The sequence below is a fragment of the Pinus tabuliformis genome, chromosome J, assembly GCF_031772625.1.
Source record: "Pinus tabuliformis cultivar Carrire ecotype Pingquan chromosome J, CPIR1, whole genome shotgun sequence".
Taxonomy (NCBI): domain Eukaryota; kingdom Viridiplantae; phylum Streptophyta; class Pinopsida; order Pinales; family Pinaceae; genus Pinus; species Pinus tabuliformis.
Genome location: NC_142295.1, coordinates 834,042,126 through 834,065,074, shown reverse-complemented (window position 1 = coordinate 834,065,074; position 22,949 = coordinate 834,042,126). Strand labels below are relative to the sequence as shown.

Genomic DNA, 22,949 nt, shown 5'->3' with positions numbered 1-22,949 from the left:
ATGAAAAATAGTAAAACAAATTTCATAAGTAGTTCAGAGAGTTGGTGTCTTCTCTAGTGGTCCACTTCCAGGAAAGGCAATTGTCTCCTGTGCTAGAATTTGCATGGAGATGGATGTGAGTAAATATCTCCCAACTAAAATGTTATAATTGTTTGCTTCAAAGCATATTCCAGAGCATGAGCCTCTCATCTAAAAAATAGTAAAAGAAATTTCCTAAACAATTCAAAGAGTTTGTATTCTTTGTACGATGGTCTTTTTTAAGGAAAGGTGATTATCCCTTGTGCTAGAATTTTCATGAATATGGATGTGAGTAAATAACTCCCCACTAAAATGACATTAACTTTAGATGAATTTAGTTGGACCCAAAAAAGTTCTTGACTGTTAAAAGTTGAATTTTCAATGAAAAAAATCTCATGAATTGGGGCATCCCCCTCCCTCCGTTCTTAATGTTCCAAATGCATGGTTACAGGAAAAAGAAGATGTTCATTGGATTGTGGTCTAGTAGTTGAGATAACACGTGGTGGCATTAAAGAATCAAATTTGAACCTTGAATAATGACATAATAATTTCAGAAAGTTTGGAAGCTTCCCAATATATGTAGATATGTGGTTATAGTAGCAAGTAAAATATCATTTAAACTAGAGATTTGTATATACACAATGGAGGCCTCCACTAAATAGGTTATGTAATAGTGGGCTCTAAAAAAATCTCATATATTTTAGCATATTTAAACCAAAGAATTAGAAATATTCCAAAGAGGTATTAGTTTAGTGATATACATAGTGGAGGGCTCCAAACACTGAACAAGTTACTTAATCATGGGCTCCAAAACCAGATCTCATAGATTTTAACAAATTTAAACCTAACTATTAAAAATCTTCCAAAGAGGCATTAGTTGAGTGGTGAGAAATTATGCCCCAAACATATGATGTCAACCTCAAAGTGAAGATCCAAGGTACAATTCTCGAGTGAGTTTGGGAGAATACATACCCATCATGATGACTTTCAGAGGGACAAGAATGGGTGCAAGTCCCAAGAAATTTCAGCAAAAAATGACTTCCCTTATGAATTTCAAAGGAAAAAACAGATACACACCCCTCATGGCTTACAAAAGGACAATGATGGGTGCAAGTCCCAGGAAATTTTAGCAGAAGGCGCTTCCCTTATGAATTTCAAAGCAAAAAACAGATACACACCACTCATAACTTATAGATGCACAAGGGCAAGTACAAGTCCTGGGAAACTTCCAAAAAAAGTGCATCCCTCACAAATTTGAATTTGAAAAGATGCATCTTCGCCTCACAATTTTGGTGAAATATGTAAGTTTATTACAATGAGGTGGGTGAAATATTATCACTCTCCTAACTCATAAAATATTTCTATCCACCAATTTTATACTCTTGTATATACCTAATATAATATAGAGTGTACAGTTTGATTTTCACTCACACTTTCCTTCTTGTGAGATTGTTCTCATTGCTCTTTCAATTCATGCACATATCAATAAGGTTTACTTTCTTGTTTCTATTGCAATATGAGTTTTGTTTGGTTGAGGTATTATTTTTGTTTTTGTTTTTGTTTTTGTTTTTTTTTTTTTTTTTATGATAAAGTTTATTCCTATTTATTCAGTTTTAACTCTCTTGCGTTCAATTCTTTCAATGAGTGGGTATTGTCTACATGATCCACAGATAAAACAATGAAAATTTTAGATTTGTGCAAGATAACCAATTCTTTGCATACCTTTTCTTTTCACAAGTATGTGATTTGTTTGGGTCTAATTCATTTTCTTGTTTATGGAAGTATCATCCTGAATTTCTATGATGTATGTGGAAACTTGAAATGTTATATCTCTTTATGTGGAGGTACTTGAAAATTGAAATGCAAATTGATTTCTTAAAATAGAATATCCATTTATTCTTCTTAAAATGCACCGTAAAGAAGAGAGTTTTCCTCTAGTATTTTTACCATTTTATTTGGTAGAAGACATGGTAGAGAATGATACACTACTCCTTTTCTCATTATGTTTGGAATTTATACCTATTGATTGAGTGTTTTGTGTAGCTTCATTGTTGTTTGTTTTATACCAATAACTTCATTTCTAGTTTGTTTAGTTACCAATAGAAATTAAGTTTCATTATACGAATATAAATTAAGCTTCATTGTGTAGCTTCATTGTTTGTTTTATACCAATAGCTTCATTTTTGTTTTATACGAATAGTTAGTTTTGTGTAGCTTTATTGTTGTACAATGTTGATCATAAAAGAATAGTAATTCTTATGGTTTATGGCAAATATTTAAGAGCATTAGGATCTAGATATATTATGTATTTGTTTTTGAAAAAAATATTTTTTAGGATGTAAATAAATATGAAAGAAGAAAACCAAGTGGGTATATTTTGTTAGATACATTGGAAGGGGGTATAAATGACATAGGTTTAGAAACAATTCCAAAATTCCATTTGTTTGGAATATATGACATTTTTGGTAGGTATGTGGAGATAACATGTGAAAATGATACTATGGAGTACAACTAGTTAATGATCGACTTATTTTTATTTTTTTGACTCACAAAGGAGAGGCAAGGCCAAGATGCAACCAATCAATCATTATGTTAGTAGGAAGTTTACTTCCTCTGGACACTAAAGATCATGGCATATTGGGACATGTTACCCACCCACATGTATGGGTTGCTATAGGAGATTTTTTTTCTTCTATGATGCAATTTTCTAGCTAGTTCTCATACATGATTTATTATGTTGTCTTTTTCTTTCCATATGTTTTCACAAGATATCTACAACTTGATCTTTTTAGATTGTAACTTAGCTAATATGATTGTTATTAAGTTCCCAAGGTTTTATTTTTCTATGGTGACATTTTATTTGTTTTGTTTATACAGGTCATCTGGCCACATAGTGGCCACTATCGCCCAACTAAAGAAAACTTGTTCGAGTTTCTTGCTTTTCTGGGGAAAATTGACATTGACATAGCTGATGTTGAGGTATATGTCATATAAATCCTTTATAGTCTACTTTATTTTATATTCCAGTGTTCATCGTATTTCATGTCTTATACTCTGCATTATATCTTCTTTCATTTCAGAAGAGGAACTCAATATTGATGATCAAAAGAAGGAATTGAAGAAAGAGGAGAAAAATAACATTGGAGCGACAAATGCAGAAAGAGAGAGAGAGAAGAGAACTGATCTAGTGATACCCATAAAAACAATATCTCGCATGAGACACACACATAGAGACTGATGATCAAGTCTTAGGAGTTGGTGAATTCACCTACTATGCCTTGGCAACATAATGATAATGTTTTGAAGTGATGAAACAATATTTCATGTGCAAATTGTAGTCCAACCAATATTAATTTGGAAACTCGTATTGTAATACTTGACATTTCGTATAATATAGTTTATGTGGTGGAAATTATTTATAGTTGCACTTGATATTATTTAGTATTGTAATTAACATTTGTAACTTCGTGTTTTCATATTAGATGAACATCCACATTTATGGGATTTTTTTTTAATTAATTAATTTAGTATTATTTTTTATTTTTTTAGTGACAAAATCATACTAATTAATTTATGTTGATTAATAATGAACACATAGAATCAATCTAAAACTACTAGATTAGTAGTTTATATTGATTAATGATGAGCACAAATAAACTGAATATACAACTAAATTAGTCGTTTATAATGATTATTAGTTAAAGTAAATGAAATGAATATAAACTACTAAATTAGTCGTTTATATAATGAATATGAAACTACCAAAAAAATATAAATGACTATTACAAATGATAAATTTGTGATTACAAAGGAAGACCAAATTTTGCATATATACGACTATTAGTAGCTAATTTACAATATCTTATAACATGACCAAAATTTAGTCATATTTCTTTGGTCATTAATTGATTTTAAACGATGACTAAAATTTGCATATATATGACTATTAGTAGCTAATTTACAATATCTTATAACACGACCAACATTTTGGTCATTAATTGGTTTTCTCAAGTGATCATATAGTAATATATTTTGTTGTATATTTGGTCATTAATTGTGGCAATTAATGACTAAATCAATGACAAAATTAATGACCAAATTAATGACTAAATATACTATTAGATGATAAAATTGAGACAACCAATCAATGACTAAGCTAAAAACAACTAAAATTTGGTCGTGTTATAAGATACTGTAAATTAGCTACTACTGGTCAGCGATTGAACAATGGTTGTTTATATGCAAAATTTAGTCTTTTTTTTAGTAACTAATTAACTATTTTGTACTAGTGTTAATTTTGGCATGCATGACACATGCATGTGGTTTCTTGGTCATGATTTGTCACTGTCATGAAGTATTGCCTGGATTGACAGTGGATTTTCCTAGCCTTTCCATTTCCTAGATAACCATGGTGTTGTGGGTTTTTTTTTTTTAATGGTTGGTTCTCATGTTTCCTTAGCTTGGATTGAGTTATTAGTTCCTGGAGCCTTGGTTGGAAAAACACTCTAGAGCCTTGTAATAGATTGGGTTGAGTTACTAGTCCTATAGCCTTGGTTGGACAAACGCTCTAGAGCCCTGTATCAAATTGGGTTGAGTTACTAGTCCCATACTCTTGGTTGGAAAAACACTCTGGAGCCTTGTAACAACTTGGGTTGAGTTACTAGTCCCTTACCCTTGGTTGGAAAAATTATCTGGAGCCCTTGGTGGGTTGAATTACTAGTCCTGGAGCCCTGGTTGGACAAACACTCTGGAGCTCGGTAAAAGTTGTGGGTTGAGTTACTAGTCTTGGAGCCTTAGTTGGACAAATGCTCTGGAGCCTGGTGTAAGCTCTGGGTTGAGTTACTAGTCCTGGAGTCCTCGTTAGACAAAGGCTCTAGAGCCTGGTAAAAGTTATGGGTTGAGTTACTAGTCCTGGAATCTTAGTTGGACAAACGCTCTGGAGCTCGGTGTAAGTTGTGGGTTGAGTTACTAGTCTTGGAAGTTGGGTTGGAACAAATGCTTTGGAGCCCTAGAAGACTTGGATAGAGACTGATCTAATGTTGGTTTCATGATGTACGACCATGAGGTGGAATCACTGTTTGATGGGTTGAGGTGGATGGCCTCTGGAAGCCCTAGATGAGTTTTGATTGACGTGTTCTATGAGATCCCATATTCATGCTTAAAATATGACACGGGGGTGAATGACTGAAGAGAGATTTGGCTTAGCCATTCTACGGTCAGGTGGAACGTGGAAGTCCCATCTCGGGTTTGGATTTTGCATCATTAATGAAAGGTTATTTCTCCTTGTATTTCTATGAGTATTATGATGGATTATATGTGGTGTATATGGCTGCAATTTCATTGATATTTCTGTCCCTATTATTTTGGTTATGTATATGTTTTATGACAACAACTATGTATGGATCTTATCATGTTTTTACTGGTAAATTAATGAACAAAGTATCTATGACCTAATGGATGGAATGGCAGTTAAAGTGATAAGGAAACAATGCTTCATGGCGAATCTCAGATAAGTATGAGACCCCTATGTTCAGACCTATTATTCACACTTGTAGGTTGCATATTTACTAAGTGTTTGAAAAAATGCCTATCATGGCTAGTAGGGGTCCATTCAAGGTCTTGAACAAGTATTTTCTTTAGTACTGTCATTTCCATGTTGTTTTACTAATTTAAGAGATGGTTCAATTCTTGGTAGTGACTTAGGCTCTGGGCTTGAAAAAAGTGGCTCAAATCCCAGAGTCGCTGGAATAGCACTGACAAATTGGGTCTCTAGTTGCGGGCAGGCAAGGCTATGAGAGAAACATAGGGTTACATTTGCATGCATTCCTTTCCATGGGAGCGACTTTGGGTTTAATTCATTTAAATGCTAGGTTAACTCAGGGGTTGGGCACTTGGAGTGATTGATTAGCTCTTGGGAATCCTGAAGCCCCTGAGGGAGGTCTATGTGTTGTGTTTCCTTCGATTCCATTTCCTTAAGGTTACCTAGGAGGTTGAATAATATCATAGTAGCCTCTTGTCGCATATTTACCTCACCGGGCCGATTTCTTGGGTAGATGTGGGAGGAGGGTGTTACATTGGTACCGATATTTTGAAGGGTTCCTCTCTTTTAGGCCATTTTACTCTCCTGTCGCCCCAAGTTCCACAAATGGTTTCAATGGTCTCGAATATTTCTAATGGCCCTATCGATCCCTGGATCCTCCAAACCCCTTTAGACCTCGATTCAAATGGAGAACAAATGATGTTGTCACTAGATGAATTGACTTACTAGGCCATTCAATTTGCATCTGATTCTTTTACTACTTTGGTTATGATTGATGGTACCACTTCCTTTCTGTTATGAAACCAGCTCACAAAAAGATAGAAAAGATAGATCAACACCTTAGAATTCAGCCTCTTCGAGGGGGAAACCTCCTTTACATTACATAAATGAACAATTCTTGGATGATACAAATGACTAAACCTCCATTCTATATATAGGATTCTAAGGGGTCACAATATAATCAAGTTGACATAACAATAATAGCATAAGGGCACAACACTAACAATATTGGGTTTCTATGGGGTACACTAATAACAATATGGGGACAATAGGGGCACAATAATAACAATAAGGGCTACAATGACAATAGTAATGGGGGAATCACTAGTATTATAGGGACCTAACATGCCCCTCTCCCTCCGAAAAGCATTGTCCTTAATGCTTGAGTAGTTCTGAATGCTTCTGTATACCTCCCATGTGGAATCTTCAGTGGATAAGTTCTTCCACTTGATGAGATACTCCGAAATTGATTGATTTCGTAGCTGTCAAGTTCTTGTTTCTGTTACTGCTTCCTGTTCCAATATGATTTTTCCTTCCTCGTCAAGTTCTGGCAATATTGTTTGAACTGGGAGCTTGTCAACTATAACCTTCTTTAAACGTGAAACATGGAAAACTGGGTGCACTTGGATGCTGTAGGAAGCTCTAATTTGTATGCCATAGTTCCAATATTTTGCAACACCTTGTACAGACCATGATACTTTGGTGATAATTTATTATCCTTCTTAGCTTGCTTGAGTTGTTATAGCCGTAGGAATACCCAATCACCTACATCAAAACTTCTTTCGCTGCGATGTTGATTTGCCTGTTGTTTCATTCTATTCTGCGCCAATGTGAGGATACCCTTTAAGAGTTGGAGAACTTGTTGTTGATGCTTGATGTGATGTTCCACTGCTTGAACCTTAGAATTTTCTCTTAAATATGATGTGATGGATGGTGGATGATATCCATAAAGTGTCATAAATGGGGTCATTTTTGTTGCAGTATGGAAGGAAGTGTTATACCGCCATTCAGCCAGAGGCAACCATTTGACTCATTATGTCTGTTTATCAGATACAAAGCAACAAAGATATCCTTCAAAACATTTGTTTACTATCTCAGTTTGCCCATCAACTTGAGGATGATAAGATGAGCTATGAGCTAACTGAGTACCGAGACAAGAAAATAATTTTGTCCAAAAATTTCCAGTGAAAATGGGATCTCTGTCGCTTACAATAATCTTTGGGTTTCCATGTAGCTTTTGAATTGTTTCCATAAATGCAGTAGAAACCGTGTTGGCTTTAAATGGATGTGATAATGCACAAAAGTGTCCATACTTGGTAAGTCTATCAACTACCACCATGATGACACTCTTTCCTTCGGACTTGGGTAAACCTGTGATAAAATCCATTGAAACCTCCTCCCAACGTTGGCTTGGAATTGATAAAGGTTGTAATAGACCTGGGGTCTTAATTGTTTCAACTTTATTTTGTTGGCAAACCAAACATTCCGCCACAGAATTTTGAATATCCGATTTAAGGCCATCCCAGAAAAACTCCTTCTTAATCCTGTGGTAAGTTTTTAAAAATCCTGAGTGCCCTCCTAAGGGATAAGTGTGAAATTCCATAAGAATCTTTTGTTTGAGTTTGGAATTCGTACATAGGTATAAGCAATATTTGTACCATAACAAATCATTTTTCTAGCTAAATGTATCATATGTACTGGGATCTTGTTGTAACTTTTGACTGAGTGCCCACACTTCTTCATCATTCTTCCATTCATCCCTTGCTTCGTTTATCCAATTTGGTTGGATAATAGAAATGGTTCACATCAATGCTTCCACATCCTCATCGTTTCTTGATAGTGCATCTGCCGCAACATTTTGCTTCCCTTTTCTGTAGATGATATCAAAGCCATAACCCAACATCTTTGTGACCCATTTTTGTTGGTCTTCAGAGGATAATCTTTGTTCTAAAAAGTATTTAAGACTATCGTGATCCATTTTTACCTTGAAGTTTCTTCCCATTAGGTAGGGTCGCCATTTATTAAGTGCATGTAGTATTTCCAACATTTCCTTCTCATAAATAGCTTTGTGTAAATACTTTCCTTTGATTAGACGACTTTCGAAAGCAATGGGTCTTTCATCTTACATTAAAACAACACCAATTCAATTTCCTAAAGCATCACATTCCACAATAAAGGTTTTTGTAAAGTCTGGCGTAGCTAAGACCGGTGCTTGGCACATTGCTTCTTTAACATGTTTGAAGGCCTTTGTTGCTTCTGGAGTCCATTAAAATGCTTCTTTCTTCAATAATGTTATTAGAGGTGCTACTATTCTCCCATAATTCTTAACAAACTTGCGATAATACCCTGTCAACCTGAGAAATCCTCACAAATGCTTTATGGATTTAGGGATTTTCCATTCCTTAATGGCTTTAATTTTGCTAGGGTCTAGCTTAACACCTTCATGAGATACAATATGACCCATATATTCCACCTCTTTTACTCTAAAGAAACATTTGGAGCTTTTTGCATATAATTGTTTCTCCTCCAATAGTTTGAGCACCCTGTCAACATGTTGAACATGATCCTTCCAAGACTTGCTGTAGATTAGTATATCATCAAAAAATACTAACACAAATTTTCTAAGGAGGGGTTTGAAAATGGAATTCATCAAACCTTGAAATGTAGAAGGTGCATTGGTAAGGCCAAAAGGCATGACCAAAAATTCATAATGACCCTCATGAGTTCTAAATCCTGTTTTCAGAATGTCTTCAGTCTTCATTCTGATTTGATGATATCTTGAACGAAGATCCAACTTGGTGAAGTAAATTGATCCATGCAATTCATCCAATAATTCATCAATGACATGAATGGGAGATTTATCTTTAATAGTGAGCTTGTTGAGCTCCCTATAATTTTGACACATGCGACATGATCCATCCTTCTTGTGCAGCAATGCTACTGGAGTAAAGAAAGAACTTTGACTAGGTTGAATTATACCAGCCTCTAGCATTTCTGCAACCATACGTTAAATTTCACTCTTTTGGGCATAAGGATATCTGTACAGCCTAATGTTTGGAGGAACACTTCCTGGAATCAAATGAATAGCATGATCATGGTCATGAATAGGTGGGAGGCCTTTGGGAGTCTCAAATACCTTGGAATGATTGTCCAAGACCTTTTGGAGATCTGCAGAAATAGATGATTTCAATGTGGGAACCTCTAGCGAACATAATTGTGCAATTATGCCTCGTTGTTCCTTCTTTAGAAGATTTGTCATATCGTTAGAGCTGATTATCTTTCCTAGTTTCCCTGCAATACCCCTTTATTCAACTTCCTTTCCTTTTGCATAAAATTTCATGAAAATTAAAAGCTATTGTACCCAAATATTGTAGCCATTGGACTCATAGTACAACACCAACACCACCCATTGGAATGGAAAGCATTGGGCTATTCAATACATATTATCCCATGGATAGCTTGATATTATGGCACTTACCAGAGCAATTTATGGTTCCCCCACTTGCAACCATCACTTGACACTCTGGTGTTGGATATAGGAAGCAATTCAATTCCTTGGCTATCTTATAATGAATAAAATTATGGGTACTTCCCGAATCAACTAATACTATTACCTTTTTCTTCTTGATATGTCCTTCTATCTTGATAGTTTGAGGAGTGGTAATTCCAACCAATGCATTACAAGATATGGTTGTATTCATTTATTATTTATCTAGGGTTTGTTCCTGGAGTATATCCTCTTCTTTTGACATTTCTTGTTCCTTTTCTTCCTCCTCTTCACAATCTATGTAGAATAATTTATTCTCAGTACACTTATGACCTTTAGTGTATTTGCTATCACAACTGTGTTGGAAATAATACTGAGGGGGGGGGGGGTGAATCAGTATTATCAAGTCAATTATTTCCTTTTTCAAATCCAGATCATATACGCTACTTGTTAGTGAAAACTACGTATATATGCAACTACGTACAAGGAAACCCGCGTATACCATGCAAACTTATAATTTACTTTATCTTACAGATGTTGATCATTAATCTGTGTATCATAATCAAATAAACAATAACCAGAAATAGGGAAACAGAGCAGAAGACAATCACACACAAGAACACAAGATATAAGGTGGAAACCTAATGTGGGTGAAAACCACCTGCTGCAATTCGTCTCTATCTTCTTTTTAATTAGAAACTTATTTTTACAATGATTCTGTACTGGTGCAGTCCTTTCCCAGTATGCAGGCTGCAACCTGTAGAGAGCTACAACCCTCTCTCGTTCTCTAGCTTCTCCTGGAAGGGAGCTACAACCCCCTTAGCTCTTGCACTAGCCAAGATACTAGTACATAGGTGCTGACCTACAGAAGGCTACAACCTTCTCTTTCTTCCAGGGACCACGTTTCATAAATTTTCAGACTGGATCCATGAACATCAATCAATCATCAAGAATTTCTACATCAAACAATCTCCTTTTCACCAATTAGAACTGAATCAAGTAGACACTTCTCTGACAGCTATACCCAAAACACAGTAACAGTAACCACACACAAAATTCTGAACCCAGAACACTGCAACAATAAATAAAAGTAGCTAGAACACAACTCAAGAGATGTACTTCAATAGCCAGAAACATGCGTGCGTACACTTCTGTGCTTGAACCAACCAGAACCAACATGTATGCGCGCCCTCACCTCACTGAACCTGCGTACAGATCTATAAAGGATAATTCACTCTTTCAAATATTCAGACATTAATTAACCCAGATTACCAGATTTATAGATCAAGCATGCGCCACATATAACGGATCAAAATCATACAAAGATACTATTATTCAAGCCTTAATATTATGACCCATCAATAGAACTTATCCTTCTCTTTGCGCTCAGATTCCTCCTTCATTCAGATCCAGATCTGTACCATAACCCAATCACCAATATTTCAGATCTTGCACTTTATCAGATATTCAATAATTCAAATCATACCTTGCAAAATGATCTCCTTCCTCTTTTATAGTCTTAGGCCTTTCACAATACCACGGTCCAAAACCATAATAAAACAATACCATGGACCCAATACTTGGGATCAACGCTTCTGACGAGATACCATGGCCCAAAACCATAGGTTCAATTACCAAGGACTAAATATCGCAGACCAAAAGTAAGTTCTCCAACATGTACGCGCTTTTCCTTGCGTGAAAGTGCGTGTATACGCATACACGACTTCAGAACGTCTAACCCGTGTGTATACGCGTCTTTGTCTAGGTGAACCTGCGTATATATCTTTTTCTTCTTTTTGAGTGCCTAAACTGTGATCTGTCACCAGAGTGAGTTGCCATCAAGGACAACACCTGTGCCATAGCTCCAAACCTGTGCCAAAATGCCAACAATCTCCCCCTTTGGACTTGATGGCAACCCCAAGATCCTCAAAGTCATTCTCCCCCTTTGTCATCAAGGGCAAAAGGTTGTGCTCCCCCTGAGTACATGCTGAAATCTATGCTCTATTGTGCTAACCATGCTCCCCCTGACTGTAGGCAAGATCTGCAAAAAGATGTTCTTCAAGAAGAACCATGACTTATACATCATATAAGACCTTCCTATCACCAAAAGACTCTATTCATACATCCATCACCCAACCAAGTGGGGATCAACCACCCAACCAAATGGGGATACATCAGAAACTTATATGTGACAACCAAGAACATTACATCATTCATCCCAGGCATAGTGGGGAAACCAAAATAGGCCGTTACATGACCTTGACACCATAAAAGAGATACATGACATAGAGACGAAATATCTAGAGCAAGACTTATGAAAGTCACCAATAACTGATATCTATCAATCACTATTCAGATCAGTGACCGTGTTTTCCTTCTGTTCTCCCTCTGCATTTGTTCCACCTGAGATCAATAGCTGTGAAACTGAACCAACAGCTTCTAATGTAATGCCAACAATGCATTATCAGAAGTTTATCTGCTCCCCATGAACCTGTGCCGGATGGTCTCTGTCAGACCCATATTAGACTTTCTTCAACCAGAGTTTGTCCCCACTGATTTCTTTCAAACTACCATATACGCGACTATCTCTGCATAAACCGGTGTATGTACGTGGATCCTCCTCAGGCAACTCGCGTATACCCATTTTTCTCTGAAACAGACAAGTTTCAATAGCAAGATGATGCATCAACTACTTCCAGCTTTTGTCTGAGGTATTCAAAAGTTTCCTTGGGTAGTGGTTTGGTGAGAATATCAGCAACTTGTTCCTTAGAGGGAACATACTCCAATTTGACCTTTTGTTCCAGCACTTGTTCCCGGAGAAAATGATGCTTGATCAGTATGTGCTTAGTCTTTGAATGCATGACATGATTCTTTGAGATACTGATAGCACTTGTATTATCACATAAGATGGAGATAGGTGGAGTACAAGTGATTTGAAAATCCTGCAAAGTTTGCATCATCCAAAGGAGTTGTGTGCAACAAGATGCGGCAACCACATATTCTGCTTCAGCTGTAGATAGAGCAATCGAACTCTGTTTCTTGCTGAACCAAGATACTAATCTGGAACCCATAAATATTGCACCACCACTTGTGCCTTTTCTATCATCCACGCTTCCAGCCCAATCTGCATCTGTATAAGCATGAAGAGTGAGATCTGTATCTCTTGGATACCATAGGCCATAGTTTTGAGTTCCTCGAAGATACTTGAAAATTCTCTTTACTGCCTGAAGATGGGTTTCCTTAGGATTTGCCTGAAATCTTCCAACCATTCCTACTGCATGCATGATGTCTGGTCAGGTACCTATTAAATAGAGCAGACTTCCAATCATGGATCTATAAGTTGGTTGATGCACTGCTGCTGATTCATCATTTGCACTGAGGTTGCATCCTGTAACCATAGGGGTACATAATAGTTTCGAGTCTTCCATGCCATACTTCTTCAAAATCTGCTTGAGGTACTTGGTTTGAGATAAAAAGATACCGCCTTCATTTTGTTGGATTTGTAATCCAAGAAAGTATGTCAGTTCTCCAAGCAAGGACATTTCGAATTCTTTCTGCATCACCAAGGCAAAGTTTTGACTCATAGCTTCTTCATTGCTGCTGGTGGGCTCCAGTATTGCAGCAATAATGCTGCAACTCCTGGGACTCCCTTCTTTACTTTTATCAACCCGGTAGTTCGTAACAAACTTGGAAGCGACGATGCTGTATGCACAAGTACTAGCTCTTGCCGCAGCTGTCACTTGGTCAGCTGGCACAAGTCCGCTAGGGGCTTAAGCCAACTTCTATGAGCTCTTAGAAGAAGCTTTTTAACTGATGGCTGGAAGCTAATTCAGAGGAAACTGATCTACTTGCAGAAAGAAACTGAAAGCCAAAAAGTAACATAAACCCTAACAAACCCTAATTCTACTAGCTAGTCCTACTGATGCAGAGGAGAGAATGAAAACTACTGAAAGAGATGCCATTAATCCTATGAAGGTAAAATACATGTGTCTAGACTACCTCTATCTGAAGAAAGCATCTTTTTGTATTTTTGAATAAGTTATTAGAATTATCATGCATGTGCTTTTTAACTGGCTTTTTACTGTGCAGGGGTGGATCAAGGAAGAGAAATGCTTGGAAAAAGTTGGGAAGGTTTAGGGAGGGTCTAAGGAGTCCCTAACACCCTTCCGGAGAGTTTCACAAAGTTTTGCTATCCAACAACCTCATTTGTGAGCTTCTATAGGAAGTCTGTAGGGGTTCTACAAGATGTTTCAGGGATTTCTACAGGATGTTCAGAAATTTCTACAGGATGTTCTAAAATTGGATTTTGGAGGATGGGTGAGTGAAAGAGGATGCATGAATGGATAGGGAGGTAGGGTAGGGGTCTGAAATGACCCAGTGACTGATGGATGAAGTGATGAGAGGGTGTGGAAAGCTAACTTGACTTAAAGAAGGCTAAGACAATGGAAGAGCAAGAAGGTAAGGTTACGTGGGCAGAAGAGTAGTTGTGAGATGAGGAACCTAACTAGGGGATGGAGCAGTTGGCCTGGACGAAGCTTAGGTGGACGAGAGAGTGATGGAGATGCCCTGCACGGTGCACACTTAACCGAATCAACCAAGTCCTGCACACAATCAAAATCTTAGCTAATCTATCCTAACTGTCAACGAAGCAAATGAACAATAGCTTTATTTCTAAAGAGAACCATGTACAAAACTTAATCAAAGAAACATCTCAAAAGGTCTGAACGCATGACTAACTTCTACAAATGAAGACATTACACCAAAGATTGCATGGTCAAGTAAACTAGTGTTTTTGTTGGGCAGCATTGTTTCTGCAATTCCAGCCCCTGAAACAATAAGGGAGAGGTGAAACTGAGAGTGTAGACAACCCCTTTTTTTGGAGCTTTATCGATTATTATCCTATCAATCTATTCTACACATCTGAAGCAATTCTATACCTCAACAGTGACCTATTTAACCAACACAACTAAATCTTGCTCAACAAAACCACGTTTCAAATGCATAAAAGGAAAATCACAATGCATAAAGGAAAGATAACAATACAAAGAAGGAGGCCCTAGGCTCTCAGGTTGGGCCCAACCCCGAGAGCTATGGCTCTTATAGAAAACTCAGAGCTGATATCAAATCTGACTTCTTCTCATTATCAAAAAATAATCATAAGTCAAGAGTTATGCCAACAATGGCTACAAGATAACAAAACAGAGCTAGCAGCACTGTAGTACAAAATATGCAAGAGTTTTTTCAAAAGTCCCTCACGAAGGCTGAGGCCTTAACATTTATACACCACGAGGCCCTAGCTGGCCTCCTAAATCCATGGGACTTTGCTGCCCAAACTGTGAGTGAACAGCTCCTTCCAAAAAATCTGTTTGGCTGCCTTCTAGATCTGGTTTTGGTGGCCTTTGGAGCTCAGAGTTGGGGGTGAAGATCCCGAGGGAGGCTATTTAATGCCATAGAAAACCCCCCTACGAATCCTCAACCCAAGCTTGGCTGTCTCCTAGCCCATGTCTGCTCGATTTTGCTCCACCATGTGTCAAAAAATCCTAAAATGAGCACATGTTAGCCACCTAGGAAGAGTGACTACCCTTATTCGTACAAATGACATAAACATACTAAAAAATAATGCATAAGTTATGAAAAATGAAGGATTGAACAAGGATAATTAGGCCAAATGAGCCCAAAATGTTACCAAATTTGGGGCTCATCATCACGCCCCTGCTAAAATGATTGCTCATCCCTGAGCAACTAGTCCAAATCCTCGTCTTTCATTGCTTTAATCGCCACTCTCACATCCCAGGCTTCTGAAGTAGTATCCTCCTCACTGTCATGGAATCCGGCCTTCTTCTCCACCTCTTCCCACTGCTTATGCTCTTCTTTTTCTGTGCTTCCTTCTACCAATCCCAAAAGCAAAGGTGGAGTCCTAGCTGGCCTGGAGGTTCTGCATGGACTTCTTGTAGAGAGGCACCCGTACTAGGGCATCCCTCATTCTAGTTGGAGTGTGATACTCCCTGATTTTGAGGCTGTGGGACAATGTGTTCCACCTTCGGGTGCAAGCATGAAAACAATTGTCCCCTAATAATCACTCCATATCCTCGAAATGTGCTATAGCCTGAGCCTGCTGATCCATGTATTTTAATAAAGCTTGAGAGTTGGTTGCTAGGTGTTGGTGGGCTGATATCAATGCAGTGGGGTCCCCTGGCTCTGCTCTAATCAGCAGTGGTTCATGTAACTCTCGGTTCATAACATCTTTGACCTCTGTCGCTCTCTTTTCTTCGTGGTTTAACCATGAGGTAAATGCCATCAGCTGCATATCTCCCACGACTATGTTGGGGTCCCATGAAGTTATGTTTGGAAGGGCCAAATTATGGAGGTAGAACTCTAATAGCTTGGCCTTGTCCTCTGTTGAGTTGCTGTTGCATAAATCTGTGAACTGCTGGGGGTTTTGGAATTGGGAGATACCCCTCTGTGCCAATGCATTAATTTGGAATTGCAGCCACTGGTCCCATAGGTATAAGCCATAAGATTTGGCCGGCTACCTACATTGCAGAGCATCCATTTCTTGCACCTGCTGTTTGAGAGCTTGTATCTCTATGTTTGCTTGCAATTCCCTTTCCTGTAGTTGCTGGTTTAGTTCCTCAAGACCAGCTTGCATTCCTTCTTTGCCTTGAGGTTCTGCTGTAGTGTCCTCTGATGTTGTGCCCCTTTCTTTCCTCTGTTCCTGTAGCTGCAGTTTGAGCTTCTCATTCTCTTCCTGTAGAAATACTCGCTGGCAGTTTCCCACGTGTTTTTCCATAGCTAATTCTCTTCTTGCCTCCTTGAGTTGTTCCTCCAAGGGGCCTATATCTGCTACTCCTTTAGATTTAGCTATCCTCATCCATGTGTGGGTCCTCACTCTTTCTTCCTCCAGTGCAAAGAAAAGCGGCACTGTGAATTTCTGTGGAATAATTTTCCCAGCCTCCAAAAAGTTATAATAAGAGCTCAAGCTGGGCTGGGGGCTAGGTTCCATAATGTGCTCTACCTCTTCTTCCCTTTGTGGTGATGTGGCTGCCTCCCCCTCCATCCTTTCGGTCTCTTTGAGCCTGGCCAATGTTTCCTGTAGAACGGCTTCAACATCCTGTAGAGGGGTTTTTGAAGCTAACCTTTCCATTCTCTCCCTCCAGGTAGTTGTATTCGGGCTCCCTCGCTCATAAGTGACTGATACTTTGGAGGGGGACTTCTTCTTTGGCAAGGTAGGGGTGTCTTCAATGGTAATTGGGTCCTTGGATGGAGGTTGGGGCCTGCCGGTTTTAATTCTTACACTTCTCCTCGCTTTGAAATACAGAGGAGTCTCCCTCTTTCGTTTTTCCTTTGGCTTGGGAGAGGTACTTAGGGTGGCCAGCACAGCTGCTGCCTCCCTAGCAAGAATTTCGGCCATTTTCTCCTTCTGTTCTTTCTTTGGTGTTTTGGCCAGGGTTTCTTGGCCTTTACCTTTCTTCTCTGCTTGAATGTGTTCCTTCTCCTCGCTGCTGGAGGAGGTGAGCTCCTTAGCCAAAATTCGGATGTCATCATCCTTAGTCAAATTTCGAAAGGTTTCCCAGGAGAGAGGGACGGTGTACGTGTGGAGTGCATCTTCCACGAGGAGCTTAATGAGCCCATGATGGGCTATCTGGTCTGGCGTTCCCTCTCTCAATTTGGTGGCACACTCAGTCATGGATTGCAGGAGGAAGTAAGGAAGGCTCAACTTTTTCTTTAAGGTAGGTCCATTTGGTGTCTAAGTTCTGTGAGCAACCGGAAATGATATCCATACACGATGCTAAATCGCCCCTCGCACGTGATATACTTCATAATCTGGAGGCTGACCTCACTCCAGAACGGCTGTAGGCTGGTTCTTCGTACTCCATTCTTGTCTTATGAGAATTGTTCCTCTGGCAAAAAGAACTCCTTCTTAGCTTTCTGACCCAATTTTCTCTCCTCCTTATCCCAAGGGACCCCCATCGGTAGATCAGTTACTCTGCTAATGAACTGTGGGGTGAGTCTGAGGGTCAATCCTCTGAAGTTGACAACGGCTAATGTCTTTGACTTTGGCTTCAAGGATCGCAGGAATTCTTCTGCAACCTCGTCATCGTGACCTTGAAGCTTGTCACAGAATGACATCCATCGTGCACGAGAAAACAGGTCCACCACCTCAGGGGTTTCCCGTAACTTCTTTGAGTCTGTAGGCTCTTTTCTAATGAACCCTCCCGGCATGGTAAAAACTTGCTGTGTTGGCCTGAGCTTGCCTGCTCGTATACAGAAGTGGATCTTTGGGATTTCCTTAGATAGAGCGTAGAGCTATGTCTCTGTTATGCACACAGTTTATAAAATTCACGACTTTCTACGAGTGAGCCTTAACAGTGGCTCAATTATAAATCAAACCCTGGAGAAAATCCCGCATACACACTACGACGACAATTCTCATGCAGCGATAAGAAAACACTTGTAAATTCATGCACAGACTGTAATTCACGGTTTCCTACCCCTTCAACACGTCGATTTCACCACCTTTTGAACCAATTACATGGGAGAATTATGTTCAGGCTTACCTCATTCCAGAATTTCCACCTTCGACGTGAACAGTCCAAATTCCTCCGTAAGGTGGAGCTTCCTATAGCGCAGCTTCCTGTAGAAGTCGTGCACGGATTCTAGGGAGCGCTTCAGTGGTTCTGGGCCTTCTGTGCAGCAACAGGACGTTGGAACAGGCCGAGAACTCGAAGTAACAGCCTTCAGAAAATTTAGGATGCGTACTCGGCTGCAAAACGGTTGAGAATAAATGAGTGTAGTGCGCCATACGTGATCTAGCCGGCGGATTTGAATTTCTGCGGAATTCGTGGCGCGGGGGTGAGCTGTCCCCACCGGTCCGTTGGCCGACATCACCTGCTATCATTCCGCTACATGTATGCTTGACCGCCGAATCCTTCCCTGTATATCTACCGCTGCCACTCCTGTTAGATTGCCGCTTCTCTCCGACTGGACGCTTCCCACGTGTCCATCTCCTGTCTTGTCGACACAACCAAAGCTTTTCGGATCCGACGAGGCCGTCGGGCTGGTTGTGGTGGCTAGTTGAATGGCTACCCGACTTGTTCAATCCATTCATTTCCATAGTTACACACATTTTAGAGCATCGCTTATGTAATTTGACGAAACAGGGTGAGGCACTTACCTGTGCGGCCGTGGAGGTGATTTTTCTCATGCTTCAGGATGAGGGGTGATGGATCCGCTTGCTGCTGCTTCGTGCACAGGCACGGGAGCTCCTTTTTATTGACTGTAGCTGGTTGTGAGACCGGTTTCGTGGCTGTGGATGGTGCATGCGCCGACTTCATGAGTTGCAGGTTCCTTCATGGTGTGTGCTCTAGCCGGATCAACTGCTACAGGATTCCTGTAGGACATCCTGTAGCCGTTTCTCCTCCTAGGGTGCATGCCGAAATAGTGGAGTCACGTTCACAGGTTCAGCGTCCTCAGATTACCTTGACAGGTAGCACATTGGGCCTCTGCATGCTTTATTTCCCACTTAAAATTATTTCTTCTGAGAGTCCAACGTTCTAGTATGACTGTGCAGGTATTTTAATCGTATGGCAGCAATGGTGGTGAAAGGAGGCGACAACAGTGGGGGATGGAGAAAAAAAATTGGTTGCATGCCTCCTTATTGGACTTCGAGCTTCAAATTCTTCTACATAGTCGGTCCTGGCCCGTCCAAAGATTCTACAGGATGTTTCCTGTAGAAATACAGAACTTCCTGTAGAAAGTCCTGTAGCTTCCTGTAGAAGGCTAAACTATGACCAGATTGTGCCCAAACCTTGGAAGAGATGAGTGTTTATGGAGGGAATGCTGGTGAGGTCGCCCGGTAGCATGGTAGGGACCCTTGTCCTTGAGTTGAGAGGCCTCCTTTTTTGCATGGAATACCTACAACCTGCATTAATTTCCAAAGATTGAGCCTGTTTTTCTGTTTCTGCCTCCTTTTTTTTTTTTTTCTCTTTGTTTTTTCTTCTTTTTTTTTTTTTTTTTTTAGGAGACAGCAGGGGCGCCTCAATGAAGTTTTCACCCTTAATATCTGCCTTGGGTGCCTCAGAGAGGTTTTCACCCAAGGGTCTTTTTTTATTCCAATTCTTTTTTCAGAGAGACAGTAGGGGCGCCTCAATGAGGTTTTGACCCCTACCATATGCCTTGGGAACCTCAGAAAGGTTTTCACCCAAGGATCTTTTTTATTACTATTTTTTATTTTTTTATTTTTTTTATGATGCTCAGGGTATGCCCAAGACAAAGGCAGAACCCTTCTCTATGACCAGCACTGATTTTTCCACAGTTTTGATGAACTCTTGCCTCGAAAGAGGTTTCCTGTAGATATTTAGTCGATGCCCATTGATGAGCATGGGGATGGCTTCCTCATCAATGGTCCGAATAAGAACAGACCCATTGTCATTACATTTCTCCACTGCATATGGTCCTAGCCATCTTGTCCTCAGCTTCCCCTTGAAATCCTTATGTCTGGAATCATACAGCAGCGCCCAATCTCCTGGTTGGAATTGCTTGTCATTGAGGTGTCGGTCATGCCATATCTTCCTCTGAAGTTGAACCACTTCTGAGTGGAGAAGGGCCTGCATTCGGTGTTCATATAGCCCATTCAGCTGCAATAACCTTTCTTGTTGGGCATGGCTGAGATCTAGGTCCAGCTGAGCTGCCATCCTCAATGTGTTGTACTCGAACTCAATTGACAACAAAGCTCTCTTCCCATAGACCAGTTCATAAGGTGTGAAACTGGTTGTGGTCTTCCAAGTGGTGTTGTAGGCCCAAGTGGCCTCAACCAGGCGATCTGCCCAATCCTTTCTGCTGCTGCTCACCACCTTAGTCAAAATCCCTTCTAATGCTCTATTGGTGACTTCCACCAGCCCATTTTCTTGAGGACGATAGGGGGTGGAAGTCCTATGCTTGATCCTATGATAAGCAAGCAAGTCTTCAATTAAGTTGGAGGTGAACTGGCTCCCTTGATCGGTGACTAACTCTCTTGGGTAGCCAAATTTGTAGAAGATGTTTTCTCTTAAAAACTCAACCACCTTTTCTTCTGTCGCTGCTTTGATTGCTTTGGTTTCCGCCCACTTTGTCAGATAGTCTGTGCACACAATGATGTAAGACCTTTGCCTTGAAGGAGGATTGATAGGACCCAAAAAATCCATACCCCACTTCTCAAATGGTTCAAGAGTCACTTTAGGTTGGAGGGGCATTTCGTCCCTTAGGGTCGGCTTCCCCATCCTTTGGCATCGGTCACATTGGCTGATATATCTCTTGACATCTTGATGAAGTGTGGGCCAATAGTAGCCTGTCTGTAGGATTTTGAAGGCAGTCCTCTTGGCTGAAAAATGTCCTCCACAAGGCCCATCATGACAGGTTAGGAGGATGTCAAAGACTTCCTCCTCCCTTACACAATGCCTTAAGATTTGATCGGGGCCAAGTTTGAACAGGTTGCCCCCGATCCAAGTGAATGAGGCACTCTTCCTCACAATTCTGATTTTCTCTTTTGAAGATAGATGCGGAGGGAATTGTGCTGAGACCAGATAGTTTGCTATATCAACAAACCATGGAGAGAGTACTGAGATAGAAAATAGATGTTCATCTGGCATTTGGTCATCCACTATTCCATCTTCACCTGCAGGTAAATCCAGTCTAGACAAGAAGTCATCAACAACATTTTCTTTACCTGTTTTTTCAACGATAGTCAAATCAAACTACTGCAACAGAAGTAACCATCTAATAATACGAGCATTCACATCTGGTTTATTCATTAAATATCTAATTGCAACATGATCAGTATGTACAAATGTTTGATAGCCAGTGATGTAGTGTCGGAACTTGTTCAGGGCATGGACCACGGCCAAGAACTCTTTCTCAATTACAGTATAATTCATTTATGCCTTGGATAAGTTTTTGCTGACAAAGTATATGGCATATGGGAGTTTTTGTTCAACCTGTCCTAAGGCTGCCCCTATGGCTTTGTTCGAGGCATCAGTGTGAATGTGGAAAGGTAGGGCCCAGTTTGGACCTCTCAATATCGGGGCGGACACCAACTTATCCTTTAATTCATTCAGAGCCCTTTGACAGTCGTCCATCCATTTGAACTCGACATCTTTTGCTAAGAGGCCAAACAGTGGCGAGGCTAGCTTACTGAAGTCTTTAATAAATCTTCTATAATATCTTGCTAAGCCTAAGAAACTCCGAACATATCTTACCTTCTGAGGAGGTGGAACCTTTTTGATGAGAGCAATTTTATTAGGATCCACCTGCAATCCTTGGCGAGAAATGGTATGTCCTAGCACGGTTCCTTCAGTCATCAGGAATTCACATTTTTGCAGGACTAAGGGACAGGTTCATTTCAATGCACTTGGTTAGAACTTTTCCTAGATTGGACAATGCTTCCTGGAAGTTGGACCCATAAGGAGTGAAGTCATCCATATAGATTTCCACCGAATCATGGACCAGCTCAGAGAAGATGCTCAATACTACTCTTTGGAAAGTGGCAGGAGCGTTGCATAGCCAAAAGGGAAGGACTCGGTAAGCAAAGGTACCCCAAGGACAAGTGAAGGTGGTCTTATCTTAGTCTTCCGGGCTGATTTGGATCTGGTTATACCCACTGAACCCATCTAGGAAAGAGAAAAACTTCTTCCCCGCCAGTCCATCCAACACTTGATCTATGAAAGGCAGAGGAAAGTGGTCTTTCTTGGTGGCTTTGTTTAGTTCTCGATAGTCCACACAGATTCTCCACTTTCCATTTTTCTTGGGTACAAACACCAGAGGGGACACCCACTCGCTATCCGAGATGGGGTAGACGAATCCTACATCCAACAGTTTTTGCAATTCTTCTTTGACAATGTCCTTAAGGGCTGGATTCATTCTCCTCTGAGGTTGCCTGACCGGTTTACAATCTTCTTTGATGTAGATGTGATGGGTACAGACCGAAGGATGGACTCCTTTCATCTCTTTATAGCTCCAAGCAAAAGCATCTAGATGATTGGCCAACAGACTATACAGTTCCTTTTCCTGGGAAGGAGACAGGGAGGAGCTGATCTTTAATGTTCTCTCGGGGCCAAACTCCACATTTTTGACTCTGGGAGAGATTGGGTC

The 22,949-nt window shown here is 40.0% G+C and overlaps 1 pseudogene; it reads right to left on the bottom strand.

Annotated features, from left to right (window-relative positions):
* Nucleotides 1-22,949, bottom strand: part of LOC149229293 (protein NODULATION SIGNALING PATHWAY 1-like) — a 45,735-nt pseudogene that overhangs the window by 1,850 nt on the left and 20,936 nt on the right.